Genomic DNA, 7,334 nt, shown 5'->3' with positions numbered 1-7,334 from the left:
TAAGTGGTGAAAATTCAGAATGAAGTGGAAGCATGGAGGGAAATGCTTATAGTCTTAGAGAATACACATTTCATCATAACAGAATGTTGGTAGAAATATAAACATTTAAGGCATTTCTAATGATGGCTGAGAAGGAAATGAGGAACATGTTATTGGAAACTAGAGAAAAGCAAACTTGTTATATAGTGGCAGGAAATTTAGCCGAATTATATGCTACAGTTGTGTGGAAAGCAGGACTTCTACGAAAACACATTGGATATTTAGCTGACAAGATTTCCAAGCAAAATGTTGAAAATATGGCCTGGTTTCTTCTTGCTGCTTATAATAAGAAGTGAGAATAAAGAAATAAATTGAGGGAAGAACTGTTAAACAAAAAGAAACTAGTTCTTTATGATCTAGGAAATTGCCAGCCTATCCAGAATGCAAAAATTATGCTAAAATGAAGAGAATCCCTCTTAGGAAATCATGTCATGCAGATAAGTCCAAGGGTGTCCTTTGCTGGTTCTGAAGAGGTCAGAGTGTGACTCATAGATTCTCTCAAGAAACTCAAAAGGCAGGAATAGAGGTGGGATTATTCAGAAAAGACCTTTGGAGGATCTTCCTGTCTAATGGTATGAATCCCTGTGACATACAGGGGAGATCCACAAGATTTATGAGAATGTTTTATTAGCTGAGCTAGCTTGTACTGAAAGGGATCAAGAGAGGACAAAATGAAGGAAGGCTGCTGGACTCCAAATTCTACAGGAAAGAAACAAGCTAACAAAACTACTCAGCTGCAAATATGTGCTATCCTCCAAGAGAAAGGGAGAATGACTCCAAGACAAAACCTTAATGTCAGAGGGTACAGTCATGAGCTCAGAAGATGGAACCTCAAGCCACAAAGGATTATTCCCAGGCCTGAAATATAATGACATTTGCCCTGCTGAATTTTGAAATTGCTACAAACCAGAGACTCCTTTCTTCTCTTGTCTTCCTTATGGAATAGGCATGTCTATAACTCTTATACCAGGCTTTGTCCCCAATTTACTTTGGGAACAGATAAATTGTTTTTTACTTTCACAGGGCCAGATATTTAGGGGAATTTTGTTCAAGGATGGCTTATACCCAGGGTCTCACCCATACCAAAGTGAGATGATTTAGGTAATTAGACTGAGACTTTTGAGCCCATGATATTTCCATGAGACTTTGGACTTGAGTTGATGCTATAAAGGATTGAGGTTTTGGGGATTATAGGATGGAGTAAATGTATTTTGCAAGTGGAATGGACATGAATCTTTGGGAGACAGAGGGCAGACATTGGTATGCTGAATAATGACACCCAAAGATATCAGATTCTAAATCTAGGACCCTAAATCTAAATTTATTTTCCAATAAATATTACCTTATTGGAAAAAATGGTCTGGGAAAATGTGATTACATTCAGAATTTTGAGACTGGGAGATTGTCCTGGATTATCAAGGTGGCTCTCAGATTAAATCATTTGTATCCTGATAAGAGGGAGGCAGAGGTAGTTGTAACACACATGGGAGATGATCATACGAAGACAGAGTGAAAAGAGATTTGAAGATGCTGACTTTGAAGAATGGAGATATGTGGCCATAAGCCAAGGAATTCCAGCAGCCACCAGAAGCTGGAAAAGAAAGGGAATGAATTCACCCTAGAGATTCCAGAGAGAGCGTGACCCTGCCAATATCTTGATTTTGGCCCAGGGATACTGATTTCACACTATGGCCCCAAGGATGATGACATATTAAATTTATATTGTTTTAAGCCACCAAGTTTCTGGTAAACTGCTACAGTTGCCCCAGGAGACTAATATAGGTAGGATAGTAATCCTTTCTCTGAATACTTCATAGAATTATTCATTCAGTCAGTCATTAATTCACCCAAAAATACTATTTTTTGAGTTCACAGTTTAGTGCCTATAGGCAGAGAAATAAATTAGTACAATAAAATATGATAAAGGATTCCCTGAAGGAATGAATAGTAGGTGTAGGCAACCTAGGGAAAGAGATAATTAAAAAATAAAGGGTCTTACTAGCTGAACGGACACAAAAACAGGACCCATATATATGCTGTCTACAAGAGACCCACTTCATACCTAAGGACACATACAGACTGAAAGTGAGGGGATGGAAAAGATATTCCATGCAAATGGAAATCAAAAGAAAGCTGGAGTAGAAATTATCATATCAGACAAAATAGACTTTAAAATAAAGACTATTACAAGAGACAAAGAAGGACACTACATAATGATCAAGGGATCAATCCAAGAAGAAGATATATTGTAAATATTTATGCACCCAACATAGAAGCACCTCTATACATAAGGCAAATACTAACAGCCATAAAAGGGGAAATTGACAGTAACACAATAATAGGAGGGGACTTTAACACCCCACTTTCACCAATGGACAGATCATCCAAAATGAATATAAATAAGGAAACACAAACTTTAAATGACACATTAGACAAGATGGACTTAATTGATATTTATAGGACATTCCATCAAAAAACAACAGAATACACTTTCTTCTCAAATGTTCATGGAACATTCTCCAGGACAGATCATATCTTGGGTCAAAATTCAAGCCTTGGAAAATTTAAGAAAATTGAAATCATATCAAGTATCTTTTCTGACCACAATGCTATGAGACTAGATATCAATTACAGGAAAAAAATCTGTAAAAAATACAAACACATGGAGGCTAAACACTACACTACTAAATAACCAAGACATCACTGAAGAAATCAAAGAGGAAATCAAAAAATACCTAGAAACAAATGACAATGAAAACACGACTACCCAAAACCTATGGGATGCAGCAAAAGCAGCTCCAAGAGGGAAGTTTATAGCAATAAAATCCTACCTCAAGAAACAAGAAACATCTCAAATAAACAACCTAACCTTATACCTAAAGCAATTAGAGAAAGAAGAACAAAAAAACTCCAAAGTTAGTAGAACTAAAGAAATCATAAAGATCAGATCAGAAATAAATGAAAAAGAAATGAAGGAAACGATAGCAAAGATCAATAAAACTAAAAGCTGGTTCTTTGAGAAGATAAACAAAATCGATAAACCATTAGCCAGGTTCAACACACAAAAAAGGGAGAAGACTCAAATCAATAGAATTAGAAATGAAAAAAGAGAAGTAACAACTGACACTGCAGAAATACAAAGCATCATGAGAGATTACTACAAGCAACTCTATGCCAATAAAATGGACAACCTGGAAGAAATGGACAAATTCTTAGAAAAGCACAACCTTCCAAGACTGAACCAGGAAGAAATAGAAAATATGAACAGACCAATCACAAACACTGAAATTGAAACTGTGAGTAAAAATCTTCCAACAAACAAAAGTCCAGGACCAGATAGCTTCACAGGCAAATTCTATCAGACATTTAGAGAAGAGCTAACACCTATCCTTCTCAAACTCTTCCAAAATATAGCAGAGGGAGGAACACTCCCAAACTCATTCTACGAGGCCACCATCACCCTGATACCAAAACCAGACAAAGATGTCACAAAAAAAGAAAACTACAGGCCAATATCACTGATGAACACAGATGCAAAAATCCTCAACAAAATACTAGCAACCAGAATCCAACAGCATATTAAAAGGATCATACACCATGATCAAGTTGGGTTTATCCCAGGAATGCAAGGATTCTTCAAAATATGCAAATCAATCAATGTGATACACCCTATTAACAAATTGAAGGAGAAAAACCATATGATCATCTCAATAGATGCAGGAAAAGCTTTTGACAAAATTCAACACGCATTTATGATAAAAACCCTCCAGAAAGCAGGCATAGAGGGAACTTACCTCAGCATAATAAAGGCCATATATGACAAACCCACAGCCAACACTGTTCTCAATGGTGAAAAACTGAAACCATTTCCACTAAGATCCTGAACAAGACAAGGTTGCCCATTCTCACCACTATTATTCAACATAGTTTTGGAAGTTTTAGCCACAGCAATCAGAGAAGAAAAAGAAATAAAAGGAAGCCAAATTGGAAAAGAAGAAGTAAAAGTGTCACTGTTTGCAGATGACATGATACTATACATAGAGAATCCTAAAGATGCTACCAGAAAACTACTAGAGCTAATCAATGAATTTGGTAAAGTAGCAGGATACAAAATTAATGCACAGAAATCCTTTGCATTCCTATACACTAATGATGAAAAACCTGAAGGAGAAATTAAGGAAACACTCCCATATATCACGAATAAAATACCGAGGAATAAACCTACCTAAGAAGACAAAAGACCTGTATGCAGAAAACTATAAGACACTGATGAAAGAAATTAAAGATGATACAAACAGATGGAGATATACACCATGATCTTGTATTAGAAGATTCAACATTGTGAAAATGACTATACTACCCAAAGCAATCTACAGATTCAATGCAAACCCTATAAAACTACCACTGGCATTTTTCACAGAACTAGAACAAAATATTTCACAATTTGTATGGAAACACAAAAGGCCCAGAATAGACAAAGCAATCTTGAGAAAGAAAAACGGAGCAGGAGGAATCAGGCTCTCTGATTTCAGATTATACTACAAAGCTACAAAGTAATCAAGACAGTATTGTACTGGCACAAAAACAGAAATATAGATCAATGGAACAGGATAGAAAACCCAGAGAAAAATCCACACACATATGGTCACCTTATCTTTGATAAAGGAGGCAAGAATATACAATGGAGAGAAGACAACCTCTTCAACAAGTGGTGCTGGGAAAACTGGACAGCTACATGTAAAAGTATGAAATTAGAACACTCCCTAGCACCATACACAAAAATAAACTCAAAATGGATTAAAGACCTAAATGTAAGGCCAGACACTATAAAACTTAGAGGAAAACAGGTAGGACACTCTATGACATAAATCACAGCAAGATCTTTTTTGACTCACCTCCTAGAGAAATGGAAATAAAAACAAAAATAAACAAATGGCACCTGATGAAACTTAAAAGCTTTTACACAGCAAAGGAAACCATAAACAAGACGAAAAGACAACCCTCAGAATGGGAGAAAATATTTGCAAATGAAGAAACTGACAAAAGATTAATCTCCAAAATATACAAGCAGCTCATGCAGCTCAATATCAAAAAAACAAACAATCCAGTTAAAAAATGGGCAAAAGACCTAAATAGACATTTCTCTAAAGAAGATATACAGATTGCCAACAAACATATGAAAGGATGCTCAACATCACTAATCATTAGAGGAATGCAAATCAAAACTACAACGAGGTATCACCTCAAACAGGTCAGAATGGCCATCATCAAAAAATCTACAAACAATAAATGCTGGAGAGGGTGTGGATAATAGGGAACCCTCTTGCACTGTTGGTGGGAATGTAAATTGATACAGCCACTATGGAGAACAGTATGGAAGTTCCTTAAAAAACTAAAAATAGAACTACCATACGACCCAGGAATCCCACTACTGGGCATATACCTTGAGAAAACCATATTCAAAAAGAGTCATGTGCCACAATGTTCATTGCAGCTCTATTTACAATAGCCAGGACATGGAAGCAACCTAAGTGTCCATCATCGGATGAATGGATAAAGAGGATGTGGCACATGTATACAATGGAATATTACTCAGCCATAAAAAGAAACGAAATTGAGTTATTTGTAGTGAGGTGGATGGACCTAGACATTGCCATACAGAGTGAAGTAAGTCAGAAAGAGAAAAACAAATACTGTATGCTAACACATATATATGGAATCTAAAAAAAAAAGAAAAAAAATGGTTCTGAAGAACCTAGGGGCAAGACAGGAATAAAGACGCAGATGTAGAGAATGGACTTGAGGACACAGCGAGAGGGAAGGGTAAGCTGGGACGAAGTGAGAGAGTGGCATGGACATATATACACTACCAAATGTAAAACAGATAGCTAGTGGGAAGCAGCAGCATAGCACAGGGAGATCAGATTGGTGCTTTGTGTCCACCTAGAGGGGTGGGATAGGGAGGGTGGGAGGGAGACAGAAAAGGGAGGAGATACGGGGATATATGTATATGTATAGCTGATTCACTTTGTCATACAGCAGAAACTAACACACCATTGTAAAGCAATTATACTCCAGTAAAGATGTTAAAAATACATAAATAAATAAATAATAAAAAAATAAAGGTCAAGGCTTTTCCCAGTTTGGTGGGTAATAAAAAAATAAAAAAATAAAAATAAAATAAAGAGGTCTTGGAGGATGGATAGGAGAATACCAGTTGGCAACGCTAGAAAAATTTTAATGTATTAGCAAATCCATGGATATCATCCATCAGAAAGCCAAGGATGAGGACACCATCTTCAATCCAACACTTCTCTCACTTTTCTCATGATTATCTCCTTCGAGGTCATATCCAAGACCCAAAACACAGAAAGTAAAAAAAATATGCATTTCAGGAAGAATTCCTTGGAAGGCATCCTCCAAGGGGCCCCATTTCCTACAGACCTGCTCTTCCACCTATTTACCTCTTACTCCCAGCACCCTCCTCCTTTGCCCGTCCTCGTGACAGCTGATTCATTACACAACCCATGAGGCCAGAGTTCTTTTCTTTCTCCCTTAAATCCTGGGCTGGGTCCAAACTCCAGGGCATGTAACCACTTACATTTATTCCTCTCCACTTTCCCCCAGCTCTGTGGTTGCTCTCCATCCAACTCTGGGCCCCCCTTCCCCCCACACAGGGACTCTTGGACTCTGACTCTTTCCCTTACTTGGCTCAGCACCAGCTTTTCGCCCACAGCATAGGGGCAGTAAGGGAAAGACCTTTGAAGTAGGGGAGCCTGGGTTTGAATACTGGTTGTACCTCTTTCTTTCCCTCCCTCAGTCCTCGGCTTCTTCTATATAGTTGGGCTCACCATGCTCAGTAATAGTGAACACTAGTGAGCACTTCCTATGTTCTAGGCACTGAGCAAAGCCCAGTATATGGTTTCTCCCACAACAACCCTACAAAACTGATTTAAAAAAAAAATCCCCATACTCTAGAGGAGAAAACTAAGGCACAAAGAGGTTAGCTGCTTGCTCAGGGTCACTCTGTTGGTAAGAAGTAGAGCCAGGATTCAAACCCAGGGAGTCTAGCTCCAGAGACTTTGCTGTTAACCATGAACGTAGAGAGATGACCAGTGGGTTGAGCCTCTGTTCCATACATGAGAGCCCCCTAATTTTCCACGGGCATTTCATGCTTGATCTGTTTTCCAGTGTTTCCATGTAGCAGGAGAGTGTTTCAGGTTATCAACTCCATGTACTGGTATAAATGCAAGCCTCACTATCCAGGGCTGCTTTTGTGAGAAAGGGTTAGGCAA

This window comes from Balaenoptera acutorostrata, chromosome 1, assembly GCF_949987535.1.
Source record: "Balaenoptera acutorostrata chromosome 1, mBalAcu1.1, whole genome shotgun sequence".
Lineage (NCBI taxonomy): Eukaryota > Metazoa > Chordata > Mammalia > Artiodactyla > Balaenopteridae > Balaenoptera > Balaenoptera acutorostrata.
This window is presented reverse-complemented; position numbering follows the sequence as displayed.